The sequence below is a fragment of the Silene latifolia genome, chromosome 6 (assembly GCF_048544455.1).
Source record: "Silene latifolia isolate original U9 population chromosome 6, ASM4854445v1, whole genome shotgun sequence".
NCBI classification, from domain to species: domain Eukaryota; kingdom Viridiplantae; phylum Streptophyta; class Magnoliopsida; order Caryophyllales; family Caryophyllaceae; genus Silene; species Silene latifolia.
Window position 1 is genome coordinate 26,429,510 of NC_133531.1, and position 14,527 is coordinate 26,444,036.

Below are 14,527 nucleotides of genomic sequence, written 5' to 3' on the forward strand. Positions count from 1 at the left end.
TTAACCAGGACAAGTGGTGATCGTTAGTTAGATTGGTTATTAAAAATTGGTCACAAATGTGTGGGTGTTGTTTTTGTTTATAAAAATCACAAATTCTCATCGAAGATGGACACTATACGTTACAAGATGAGATGAATAGTGTCACTTTCCGTCCTCAGTTTATGATGGATAGTAGCCATCTTTAATGAGACAGACTGTTATAAAATTATTATCTAAAGTAGCTTTTGAAAATTAAATTAACACATATTTTCATTTAAGACGGACATATGTGCATTGACCTATTGATAAATTAATGATAATTCGTATTTTTTAGTTAAAATGCTATCAATTTATTGTAGATAAGTTAAAAGTGATGGTACCACGTGTCTAAAATATGCAAGTAAAATTATAAATGTACGGAGTAAATTCAATCATCGTAACATTTTAACTCAATGGTTAAACTTTTTTTTTTTTTTGAAACAAACAATGGTTAAACTAGATTAGGTCGTTGCACTAAAAAAAATAACAAATAACTTGATTAGGTTGTCTACTTATTTAAATAGTTAATTGCATTTATAATTGTATTTTTTTTTAAGTTAGAGATCTTCTAATTTATTTGCATTGCATCTCATTTCTCCGTTCCTATTCTTTCTTAAATAGTGAAAATTTAGCGAACTAATGATTTGTTATAACCGAGATTTGGTGTTAGGTGGGAGGAAAATTTCAGGCGGGGGTGAATGGATAATGTGTGTACATTAACTTGAAAAAATAAGGTTCAAACATCTAACTAACATTTTGAATTTTTTAATTTTCTTAGTGAGAACGAGCATCCCTTCTACCATCCCCGCTTCATCAGTAGCAACAAGAAAGACAACAAAGATTCCGTTCTTAAGCTATACTAACCGTGCAACTAGCATGATACGAGTCAAAGTTTTAGGCTTGACAAGAGAGCTAGGCTGCTAGAGTCATCTGCTGCAGTAGACAACTTGACATTCACGATTATAACAAGGTTAATTGAACCTAATCTTGTAGCACCGGTCAAAAGAAATAATCCCAGATATTTTTTGTCATGAAAAGTTAAGATACTTTGTTACTCTATCAACAATCAGACTTCTATTAATGGCCCTGGGCCGTGGTCGATTGGGCCCATCCAAAAAGGAGTAGCATACCAGATGTTTCTGTCCAACAGTGTCCACAAATACGCCACTAGATCCACTTATTTATACGGATATTTTTATGGTTATTGTTTCTGACTTCCAAAGGCCAAATTAATCCATAAACACTAGTATAATGATATTTTTAGGGCGCACATAAATACACGCATAAAAATTCCTAGGACAAGAGAATTTTATGTAATGGATTATTATAATGATTGTGTTGATAAGTTGGAAATTAACAAATTAGTTATATGAAAATAAATTGTCACAGGATATCTTCCTTGTGTATTTAGGGCTACCCTATTTTTATGGTTATCATTTATTTTAGACAAACGTTTAAGTTGTGAGAGTACGTTAGTATGCCAGTACGATGAGTCTCACTTAATAAAGTATAGCGCCATTTTGCTCCTAAAAAAATGACCCATTAAAATTACGGCAATTCTAATAAGTATATCTAGGGGTGTTCATCGGTCCAAAACCGGACCGGACCGGATAAACCTGCGGACCGGATAACCACATATCCCAAGACCGCGGACCGGACCGGTTAGAAGGGGACCTGGACCGAACCGGACCGGAACCCTTTAGGTCCGGGTTTTTCCGGGTTTGGACCGGACCGGTACTAATTTATAAGCAAATTTAGTTTTATTTTTTTAATGTGGACCGGACCGGACCGGAGACCGGTCACCATATTTTTTGGGACCCGGAAACTGGACCGGTATGTATCCGGTCTGGACCGGACCGGACCACTTTTTGTTCACCCCTAAGTATGTCAAATTTACAAAAATGTTGCAATTCCAAATAATTGACTGAATAGTAAGGCAGTCTTCTTCCTAGGGTTGATAACAAGCCGAACACGACTTGGCCTTGCTCGGTTTGTGCTCATGAAGCAAAACTCGGGCTCAAGCTCACCCAAGCTTGAAAAAATTGTGGTCATTATAAAGCTTGACAGTTTAAATGAATTAAATCCGAGCTTGAACTCAACTCGAGCCTGTATATAATTGTTAAATCTTATCCAATCACAAAAACTTCGAGATACTCACAAGCCTTTGAGCCGCCTTAACTCATTATGATCAAGCCAAGCTCGAGGTGATAATTTAACCACTACCTGAATCTTTGACTGTAAAGTCTATTTGAAATTTGAAAAAGATTCATTTTATTCAACTCACCAAAGTAGAATATTAATTTAGTGCATACTTATTCGTAGGGATGTTCACTTACAATATAATAAATTAGAATATTAAACCTGCATAAAACCAAATACCATTAGACTTATCTCGTCACCAAATTTATATATATTTGGCCACTCGACAAATTGACAAAAGATGTGCCAATATAACGTTTTAACATAAGAAATTATACTCGCGTGACTTCATTAAAGTTTCTTGTCGAAAACAATATCAAACGTGCACCCACTCCCAAACCCATATCTTAATTAAAAACGGAAATACACATATATTCTGTGCAATTCGATTGAGCTTCAAAATAAAATTTCTTTTTGTAATTTAGTGTCTTTATTAAACCGTGTTTTTAGAGATTTCCGGATAGCAGAAATCAATAATCAACGTCCTGTTACTTAAAGTTTTGTAATTTGTAGTATTGTGTTATTACTCTGTATGAGGTTTCTTACTTTCTACTCAATAAGTAGTATGTAACACCAATGTTGGTTGAATCATTGTAATTCGGCAGATTGACTATTAACCCATTTCAATAGGAAAAACCAAGGGTGGGGAGTGTGAATCACATAGGATGAATTAGTTTTCTAGATAATATGGAGGCAGCAAAATCCATTATCATTGTACTCTCTTTGTCCCAATTATTTATTTGCCTTTTCTATATTTTTGGCGATATTTTAATTAAAGTCAAACAAATAATGGGAATAAAGGCAGTATCTTGAATAAATGGAAGTGTCAAAGTGAGTACTCTATATTAGAGCTGTTCAAATACGGGCCTAATGGGCCGGCCCACGGGATTTTCTTGTTGTCCATACCCGCCCATTTAACTTGGTGGGCTGGGCTTGGCCCGCCCTCTTAATTTTTCGGATAAAAAATACTTGTCCAAGCCCACGTAATAGCGGGCTGAACGGGCGGGCCTAATGGACGGGATGATCCATGAACAGCTATACTCTATATGTAGTAGCACAACCTAAAGTTTTGTTTGTAAATATAATCATAGAAAAAATGCATAACTACGATAAGTCATTACGAAGTTTCGTAATGACCGAATAGTAAGGTAGTCTTCTTCCTAGGGTTGATAACAAGCCTAACAAGCTGAGCACGACTAGGCTTTTCTCGGTTTATGCTCATAAAGTAAAACTCGAGTTCGAGTTCATCCGATCTTGAAAAAAATGCGTTCATTATCAAGCTGGAGAGTTTCACATTGTTGATAATATTAGAAATTTACCAAGGGATTTGCCAAGTACTACGAAATGAGTTATTAACACATAAATTATCACCTTCTACAATTAACTTTGAAATTCCTAAGTGTTCAGCGGTTAAAATGCCTTCTTTTAAAGCGAGAGCTGATTGGGCTTTCCATTTGTACTATTCTTGTAGGCTGTAGCTACTTGGAACTTTCCAAATGACTAGATAATCTAAACCATTAATGAATCTTTGATTGTAAATTCTATTCGAATTGCTCAGCTCAATTTCTTACGCATTCTACATCACGCCGTTTAGAAATGCAAGAGTTAGGGAGCAGTGGTCAGTGGACTACTAATCCCACCTTATGTTTATGTCCCACATTGATTGTGACAAAAAAGACTAATACGGAGTATTATATAACCTTCTTTTTCATAGTACAAGTTATTAGTCTTTTCGCACTCATCAATTGTTATTGGATGATATGTGAACAATAACAGTTGTTGATGCTCAAATTTGTCCAGTAAACAAGTGACCGCCATGAAAGGGTATTATGAAAGTTTGAACAAGTGTTTTCCAATAAGTAATTTCCACTCATTTCGTGTACTTTGTAAGTCGAAAATATGACAATTCCTTGTTTCAATTTAAGTTTCTCTCAATAGTGGAAAGTCGAAATATAATTCCATGTTAATTTTAAATATTTATCCCTGAGATAGTCGAAAAAATTTGTTGTGGGAAATTTTTTTTATAGACTTTTGCATTAATATAAAGTATTAGTAATGTCGTTTATCAAACACACAATTTGCAAATTACTCTGTTATTTTTCTTTAGGTTAAATTTACTAATAAATCTGTCTGAAAAAATGAAAAAAAATGTCAAAAGTGACGAGTATCCAAAAACAACCATTCCAACTCAAATTTATGACATGCTTGAATTGACTTAACCTAGGCCGAGCAAACTCAAACCCGACTGAAATGAGAATGCAAGAGCAATTGAGTTATTTAAAAAAAAAAAGAAAAAATACCAGTCCAAACCCGATTGAAATGAGAATGCAAGGGAAATCTAGTTATATTTTTTTAAAAAAATACAAGTCCACCATTAACGGATGACATTTCAACTTAAATGTATGACATGCTTGAATTGACTTAACCTAAGCCGAGCAAACGCAAACCCGACTGAAATGAGAATGCAAGGGCAATGGAGTTGTCTAAAAAAAAGAAAAAAATACTAGTCCAAACCCGACTAAAATGAGAATGCAAGACCAATTGTGTTATTTTTTTTTTAAAAAAAAAATACTAGTCCACCCTTGACGAATGGCTAGACTTTAATTTGTCTAAGAAAGTCATGATCAAATTCTTTTGAGTTGTAATGCTACCCACCTATTGTAAGTGGGTGCTAGGTTTGTGATCAACTGTGTTATAAACTAACGATTATAAATAAATCTTCCGATATGGGACACAAGATGCATACATAAACTTGACAAAAAATAAATAAAGTATAAATATAATAAGTAATAAAAATATAAAATCAAAATTAGAGGACAAATAGCGCTAAAATCACCCACCATCAAAGTTGATAATGGTTGCGAATTGGGCAACTCGATCTTGACCTTGATGAATACCCCCTGGAGGTGTGGATGAAGCCAGTTATGAATAACGCGACATCATGGATGAACTATGAAGACAGTAGAAGATCCCTTTTCATTCGGAACTCGCCTGCAAGTGAGCGAGGAAACGTTGTACTGTCTCGTAGAGGTGGTGGACGAAGTGGCAGTGCATTGTAGATGGCTTCATTTTTGACACTTCTGCCCATTGAAAGGTAGTCAAATGGTGAGGGCCGGGGAAAACAAAAATGGAAAAGCGGAAAAAAATAGTGGCGTCGCCCGGACTCGAACCGGAGACCTTCAGTGTGTTAGACTGACGTGATAACCAACTACACCACGACACCTTCGTTTGTTCAATTTTTAGATTTAATTACTTAACATATATATACAATAGAGAAAATAGATCAAACAAATATTAAGACACACAGTTACGAACTTGCGATTAATGGTAGAAGAATAGATTATACCACCGGTTATATAGTAGCATTGCACACAAATATATCAAATCCAATTAGATTTACGGAAAATGCACGCGGTGCCCTTGAACTTTCGATTTTTGCCCGAAATACCCAATTTTTTGTTCCGGAAAACTTAAAGAGGCTATAACTCGTGTTTACGAGCTCAGAAAGTGACGATTTTTTTTTTCAAATTGATTATCTTTTCGAGATCTACGACTTGAAAAAAAAAATTGTCGCGTTTGGAATTCGTGACAAAGAGAGATGGTCACTCAAAGTTTGTTCGGTATATAAAACTTTGACGTACAAAAACTCCTAGCTACGGGATCCAAATACGACAATTTTTTTTTTCAAATCGTAGTTCTCGGAAAGATAATCGATTTGAAAAAAAAAATTATCACTTTCTGAACTCGTAGACACGGGTTATAGCCTCTTTAAGTTTTCCGGAACAAAAAATTGGGTATTTCGGGCAAAAATCGAAAGTTCAAGGGCACCGCGTGCATTTTCCCTTAGATTTATGTGTATTTTTTTTCCAGTTTTAAAAAACTTATGACTTCGACATGAGAAGTAAAATCTATTTTTTTTTTAGCTTTTAAAAAAATTTGGATTATATGTATCAACATGAAAGAAACTTAAGCTTGCCTAGCTAATATCTTATCTTAGTGATTATTCTCTAAAAAGACTATGAAGTTTTCGATTTATTTAAAAAAAGAAAGAAAAAACCAGCCCACCAGTGGCATAAAGAAAACCATGATTTTTTCTTTGAGTTGAAAATAAAAAAACTAGTCCAGTCGGATGGCTAGATCATAATTTGTCGAAAGTCATGATTACCGTATTAAGTTGTAATACTACTCATCTATTATAGATGAGTATCTGGTCTATAATTAACTGTTTTATATACCAGTGATTTAAAAGCAAATCATCTAGTATGCGATGTGAAATGCATAAAGGTGATGAAAAATTGAAGTATATACAAATAAAATCACAATTAAAGGACATATAACAATGCTGCATGAAATCGAACACAGTAATGATGGATAAAAAGTGTATAAATTGAACTCTCATACTAGAAAGCTTATCGGTAGTATCACAATACAAATTATTACTTCGTTCATACCGCTTATTTGTTTATCTTATTGTGGAGGTTATTCTCCTAAATATCCTTAATAATGGTTAATGACAAGGAATCACACTTAATCAATCATCAACCCAACTCATTAACATAATCCAAGTTGAAATCACATACATTGGTTTAATTAACAAGAAGATAATAGCATTACAGATTCAATAATGGTAATTAGACACAATGAACACAATTAAATGCCTAATTATAAGTTAACCCCTTTCTTCTAAATCAAGTTAGGAGGAAATCACACTCACTAATTTAAACACAAGTTGTTGCTATTAATAGAATTGCAAAGAAATCACACTTAACAACTCTAACAACAATGGATTAAGGAAATTGATAAGATAAAGCAACAAAGAAATCACTTAATCACTTTAATCAAACAATAATTCCAAGATCAAACATTAAACACAAGGGATTAACAATAATAATAACAATTAGGAAAAGATTAGAGTGTCTTACAACCAAAAAATTACACCTTTAGGATTGGATTAAGAGGAAAGATTAGCTATCCATTCTAGATAAAAAAAACTCAATTAAAATGATAATTATCCAATTAAAACTTGATTAACAAAATAAAGTAAAATATGATGAAAACCTAATGGTATTCATCTATATATAGTCCTAACATAAGAGGAATTAATGGGCCTTACGATAGAAGAAAGCCCGTAGCAAAATTCAGTAACTCAGAAAAAGTAGCACGGTGCGACTTTTGGGAAAGGAAAAGTCGCACCATGCGACTTTGCCCCTGGACTGCACTTTTTCAAAAGCCTATATCTCTCTCGTTTCTTGGCCAAATGAGGTGTGTGACCTATCGTTGGACAGCTAAAAATATAAACTTTCACCCTCACTTGGCCTTGCATCGATACGAGCTCTAGAACTCAAGATATACTCATTTGAAGTCGATCCTTATGCAAACGAAGCTTCAAATCTTCAATTGTTTCATCCTTATCGATCGTCATTACCATTTGGTCGATCCAATATCTTTCTAGATATCCAACATAATGCAATTCTTAATATTACACCTTAGGCACTTCACCAAATGTGAATGATAACTTTGGTATGAATACACAAACAAAATGTACATAAGCTACATTGAAGCAACTATAATTATACATATCAGACTTCTCACAATAGTCAAAACATGTTCTCTTATAACTCATTAGCATCATTGTTCTAATTAAATATAGAGCTCGTACTCTCATGTCGTTTAAAAGAACAAATAATCTTCTTTATTATTTTCTCTTTCTAATAAATTGACATAGAATAAAGCATACACGTAGTGTTTGTAATTTTGCACCCTAAATCATATTATTTACTAAAAACTCTATATACATCATCATTCTTATATTAGAAAACAACAAATCTCGATGATTGTTTCACTTATATTTACTCTTTGCAAATCAACAATATTTTACAAAAAGAATTTGACTTCTTACCAACATAAAATCAATCATCATAATCTCATATAATGTGGTGTAAGGAAAATGAAACATAAATATTGAACCTTACGCAACCATTGTTTATTGACATAGTCATTATCCAACAAATTAATACTTCTAATTTTGGTTCAATTAGTCACGTATAAAACATGCGATTATCATTTTCTCTACACCCCCACAATCAAAGATATACATACTCTTTACAAATTATAAGATATCAACTTTAAACTTGATGAATAAATTTATCAAATAAGTTGAACGTCTTCCCCCACATGTTGTCACGCCACAAATTAGTGACAAACATAATCGTTCAACACATTATTCATTCATTCATCATCTCAACTTTTAGATATCACATAATCATTGTCAAATTATGTTCTCCATAATCTACTTTTATGAAGTTTTGACAAATAATCATTTCCAATTTTTGTCACACATATCCAAGATACTATATCAATTTGAAACAAAATATTTAGCCCCCACATATGGTTCATAACTCAAATATCAATTTTAGTTCATCTCATAATCAAAACTAAAAAATCAATCCAAATGTGTGAAATATTTTGCTTGATAAACATATTATACACATAACAATATCTTGGTCACTCAATAATTCTTGCTACTTTGTCATTCAAAATCTTGGAACAATTTCATTCACATAATCTAGAAATCAATTACTAGAAGAGCAATTTTGCCAAGATTATAGACATATCATACCAAATAAAGTAGTAGCTTAAACATACGAACGATTAAGGCATATATAATTTGACCAAACCATCATATTTATCATCATAAATATTTTAAAGGAAAGTCTCGAGAACATACCTTAACCACAAAAATGGAATTGAGCAATAAAATTATAGATAATACCATTCTTTTATAAGTCTTCATAAAACTTTCAGCATACTACCATGACATTGTTGTCCATTTTAAGGATGGTAGATGACCGAATCTGATCACGGTTACAACTACAAATTTGTAGCCCTTCTTCTTAGCTTTCCAACGCCATCTTACACACCTCAAACAAAGCTCTAGAGACCGAGTTATGGCCAAAATACCAAACTGTTGTCTCACCCTCCGCGGTCTGATTCTTATACCCGAAGAACAATATTTTTGGCCAATAGAAATAATTCCAATGACAAAAATAATGAACACAACAACAATAATAGCGATAAAATTTCGTTTCCCAATTGTTGGAAATATAGTATCACTATAGGGGCGAAGATAAAATTAGATAATACTTGTTGTTGTGTCGTGGTATGGAGGCCACTGAATGAGAAACGAAATCGCCCCGACTACGGTACAAATCGATATAGGCGTCGTCCCCCAAGGTCACACAACACTCCTGAAAGTTGTGTACTCAACCGTTAGGAGTTGGAACTCATATGGTATGCTTAACATTATCATAGAGAAGTAGTAGAGATATATGGAAGATGTATATTTCTCAAATGACTACACTTCTCTATTTATAGTGGTTAATTAGCACTATAACCATAAAGTTAGTGGCCTAACTACCACCATGAACATGGGCCAAAAAACATGGAGTTAGTGGTTATAATCATGCAAGTAGTGGAGAAAGTGTAGAGATTCTCTTACGAGGAAAACGGAAGGCTTCTCTATGATGTAATGTATTTAGACAACATTATTAGCCTTTGCATTACTTCCAAAGTAAAATCGAAATTAAAACTAAGCAAATTTATACTCTTCTGTAACTATCACGGAGTACAAATTTTGATAAGTAAATAACACTTGTATTTTACTTTTAATTGCATGCTTTCCTCATAGTCATCCGGTTACATAATCGATTTCTTAAACACGAGTAGATCATTCAGACTTCAGAGTCATCAAATACCAACAGTAAATGTACCAACGACAGAAATGGAGGCGATAGAGTCAATTGTTGTATCTTGAATTACATGTCTACATGTCAAAGAATATATAGTATGGAATACAACTTATCTATTAACACGCTCCTTAATTGATTTTAAACAACCAATTCGAAACCATAAGTAACTCTGGTGTTTGATTTTATGCAACATTGTTACATGTCCTTTAATTTCTATTTTAGTTATATACGGAGTATAATTTAATTTTTTTTCACGATTTTACAACTTACATACATCCCATATTAGAAGATTTACTCTGTAATCATTTGTTTATAGTGCAGTTAATTATTAAGTGATTACTCATCTATTATAAATGGGTAGCATTACAATTCAAAAAAACAGTAATTTCTTAGATAAAAAGTCTAAGGGGTGAACTAGTTTTTTAAATTTCCTTTTTCAAAGAACGATAACTTGCTCCATAGTCACGTAAGAGAATGGAATTACCTGCAAAACAGTAAGTTATTCTCTTTGATGTCGACGTTGATCAATTGGAAAATCAGAATATTTGTGTATTTCCATTCTTAACTAATACATGTTTTTGGGATAGTTTGCAATAGTTTGGTGAGAATGCAAAGGCAATCGAGTTGTTAAAAAAAAAAAATACTAGTCCAAACCCGACTGAAATGAGAATGCAAGGGCAATCGAGTTTTTTTTGTAAAAATAAAAAATACTAGTCCACCCTTGACAGATGGCTACACTTTAATTTGTCTAAGAAAGTCATGATCAAATATCTTAAGGTTGTAATGCTACCGACCTATTGTAGATGGGTGCTAAGTTTGTGATCAAATGTATTATAAACTAATGATTAAAAATAAATCTTTCGATATGGGATACAAGATGCATACATAAACTTGACAAAAAATAACTAAAGTATATATAATAAGTAAAAATATAAAATCAAAATTAAAGGACAAATAACGCTAAAATCACCCACCATCAAAGTTGCTTATGGTTGCGAATTGGGCAACTCGATCTTGACCTTGATGAATACCCCTGGAGGCGTGGATGAAGCCAGTTACGAATAACGCGACATCATGAATGAACTATGAAGACAGTAAAAAATCACATTTCATTTCGGAAGTCGCCTGTAAGTGAGCGAGGAAACTTTGTACTGTCTCCTCGAGGTGGTGGACGAAGTAGCAGTGCGTTGTAGATGGCTTCATTTTGGAGACTTCTGCCCATTGAAGGACAGTCAAACGGTGAGGCCCAGGGAATACAAGAATGGAAAAGCGGAAAAAAAAACAGTGGCGTCGCCCGGACTCGAACCGGAGACCTTCAGTGTGTTAGACTGACGTGATAACCAACTACACCACGACACCTTTGTTGCTCCAATATTTAGATTTAATTAGTTATCTTATATACATATATACGATAGAGAAAATATATCAAACAAAATATTATGAGACACAGTTACAAACTTACGACTAATGGTAGGAAAAGAGATTATACCATTAGTTATATAGTAGCATTGCACACTAGTTATATAGTTATGCTGGATGGAAAGGAACACTAGGCGTCTTAAATTTGTTATCAGACGGCCTGAGAAGATGATTTCAATAATCCAGCATCAAGTACATGGGAGAATAGTGCAAAAATTATGTAATAGTATTATGCCAAGTGATTGTAATTGGCTAAGTATGATCAATATTAGATGCAAATTTTGTACTTAGCCTTAAGTTGTTGCTGTACTTTGTAAGGCAAAAATGATGTAATATTTCTTGATTATAATATAACCGCTCACATTTTACCAAAAAAAAAGCATTGCACACAACTATATCAAATCTAATTGGGTTTATGTGTATTTTTTTTCTAGTTTTTAAAAACTTGATAACTTCCACATGAAAAGCAAAATCTAATTACTTTTATTTTTGAGCTTTTTAAAAAATTTGGATTATATGTCAACATGAAAGAAACTTAAGCTTGCCTAGAATGCCAATATCTTATCTTGGTAACTACTCTATCTTGATGATCTATAAAACTTAATTAAAAGGCTCCTTGAAACATCTACTTAATGCCATGTCACAAATGCCATGTCACAAATGCCATGTCATTATATCAAAATGCTACATAAGTTTACTTAATGCCATCTCATATCTATAAATAATTTAAAAAGGGTAACTTGAACAAGTGACATGAGAATTTCTTGTAAACTTAAATCATATATGTGGCATCCTCTAATCATCTAATAAATGATAAATTCAAACCAATTTAATTGAGTAAAATCAATAGAATTTTCCCCATCACTACATGCCTCTTTATTTTTGCATTCATTCTTCAACATAAATAATGTCTCTTTAGCTATATTTCTTTTGTTTTCCTCTTCGAATTAAAAATTTTTTTTAATACGGTTTATAAATGAAAATGAAGTAGTTCTATAAAGCCAAAACTTGGATGTGAAAGACTTCAAAATATATTTCATATCAATCACCTTTGACATTACCGATTGAGGTAATTTTTAGATTATTGTTTGCTAACATTTTTTTGTTTATGTTTATACTTTTGTGTATATAATTTCTATGATATATATTTTTATGATTCATTATTGATATTGACATATGAAAATGCTTTAAATACTATTATCAATCACAGATTTACATATATTTTTAATCAACAAATAATTTATGTTTGCCCAATATTCTATAAAGATATCTTAATTTTTATTTTTTTTGTTTCACAAGTACTGTCTCACTTCAAAAAAAAAAAAAACAATGGATTTTCATTATTTTTTTGTAGGACTTGGGTGAAGCAATGGACATGACAAGGGATGGCAATAGACAAGATATGGGTAGGGTCCGATAGGATCCAGATCCATATCCGCCACATCAACGTTGGATCCATATCCGACCCATATCCGGCGGATCCAATTCATCCAGATCCATTTTCAAATAAGTGGATCTATATCCAACCCATATCCACGGGGTCTGAGAAATTAGGATCCATATCCTACTCATCAGGGCTCGAATCCGCGGATCTGGATAGGGTCCAGGATCTGTTGCCATCTCTAACTTACAACTTGTGTACTATGTTTGTGTAATGTTAGTAGGGATGACAATGGACCGTATCTGGGTAGGATCCGATAGAATCCAGATCCATATCCGCCACACCAACGTTGGATCCATATCCGACCCATATCCGGCAGATCCAAATTCTCCAGATCCATATCCAGATCCATTTTCAAATAAGTGGATCCATATCCACGGGGTCCGAAAAATTAGGATCCATATCCTACCCATCATGGTCCGGATCCGCGGATCTGGATAGGGTCCAGGATTCGTTGTCATCTCTAGTTGAGACACGACGTCTGGCAAGGGATCTGGTTGGCTTTCGGACTCAGTACGTCTGGGCGTGTCCTGGTACCTGTTTGTGGTTATCGGTATGTCTGGGCGTGTCCCGGTACCAGTGTGGTTGACGGTATGTCTGGGCGTGTTCCGGTACCAGTGAGGTGGTCGGTATGTATGGGCGTGTCCCGGTACTGTGGTGGCGGTTGTTGGATATCATGTTATTCATATCATAGTCTTGTTGTATGTTCACACACTCGAGTCATATCACACTTTATTTCTGTTGAAAGTGACGTTTGTGTGTCTGTGCATTATCACCTATCTCTTTTGGGGAGCAGGTTATGTCTAGGTTGTTAGTATAGTACGCGGGAGATGGGACGAGCTTGATGATATCATGAGACGAGTCTAGTTGGCTAGAAGAGTATAGATGTCACGAGTTGTATTTATTCATTCATTTGTTTACGTTTATGTAATTTACTAAACATTACATTAATAAAATGTTCTTTGATTGGAGTTTTGAAACCCTACCTCGAAAAACCGAGATGGTAACGCTCCAATTATCTTGGCCGGATAATCGGGGTGTTACACCCAAGGACCACAACAAGACCACCGAAACTTTGCAGTCAGAAAGGGACCACACGAAAACCCAAACCAAACCACAATTCTCAAAAGCAGCCTCCCGAGACCACAGTCTGACATGCAACAAGACCAACAAATTCCAACGAAGAAACTGACCCGACACCCGAAAACATCGATCTAAAACCGGACAAGTGACAGACAAGGCAGAGAAGCGATAGGTGGGGGAAATGAGGGATCACCAATCGGTCCCAAACTGCAACTGACACAAGGGACTCAGCAGACAACGAACCGATTGGTGGGGAAAGGGGGGATAACCAATCGGTCCCAAAACAGTCCCGAAAAACAAGCACATCGACAAAACACAATAAAGGATGGCCTGGCACCAACAACACCAACACCGACCACCAGGACAGAATAAAACCAAGGATAAAGGGCCTTACCAGGGGTGGGGGAAGGGGAAGGGGGAACACGCCCTGACCAAGGATGCATGCAAGACCGACGCAGACAAGACGTAGAATCGGAATAAAGGGTGGCCATGTGGATCAACAAGCCCGAACATCACAACCAGTCGGTCAATCAACAAGGCCGACCGTCAACAGGCGCGATGGAAAGAGAGCCGCTGAGGAAGAAGAGAAGGGAAGTGCCGATTTCGCCGGAGATAAGCC

At 34.6% G+C, this 14,527-nt stretch overlaps 2 non-coding genes across 2 annotated transcripts; both read right to left on the reverse strand.

The window, feature by feature from the left end:
• Positions 1 to 5,366: 5,366 nt before the first annotated feature.
• Positions 5,367 to 5,440, reverse strand: TRNAV-AAC (transfer RNA valine (anticodon AAC)). Its single transcript has one exon. It is a non-coding gene; the product is annotated as a tRNA-Val (tRNA).
• A 5,810-nt stretch (positions 5,441 to 11,250) lies between these two features.
• TRNAV-AAC (transfer RNA valine (anticodon AAC)) lies at positions 11,251 to 11,324 on the reverse strand. The gene has a single exon. It is a non-coding gene; the product is annotated as a tRNA-Val (tRNA).
• Between the last annotated feature and the right edge of the window lie 3,203 nt (positions 11,325 to 14,527).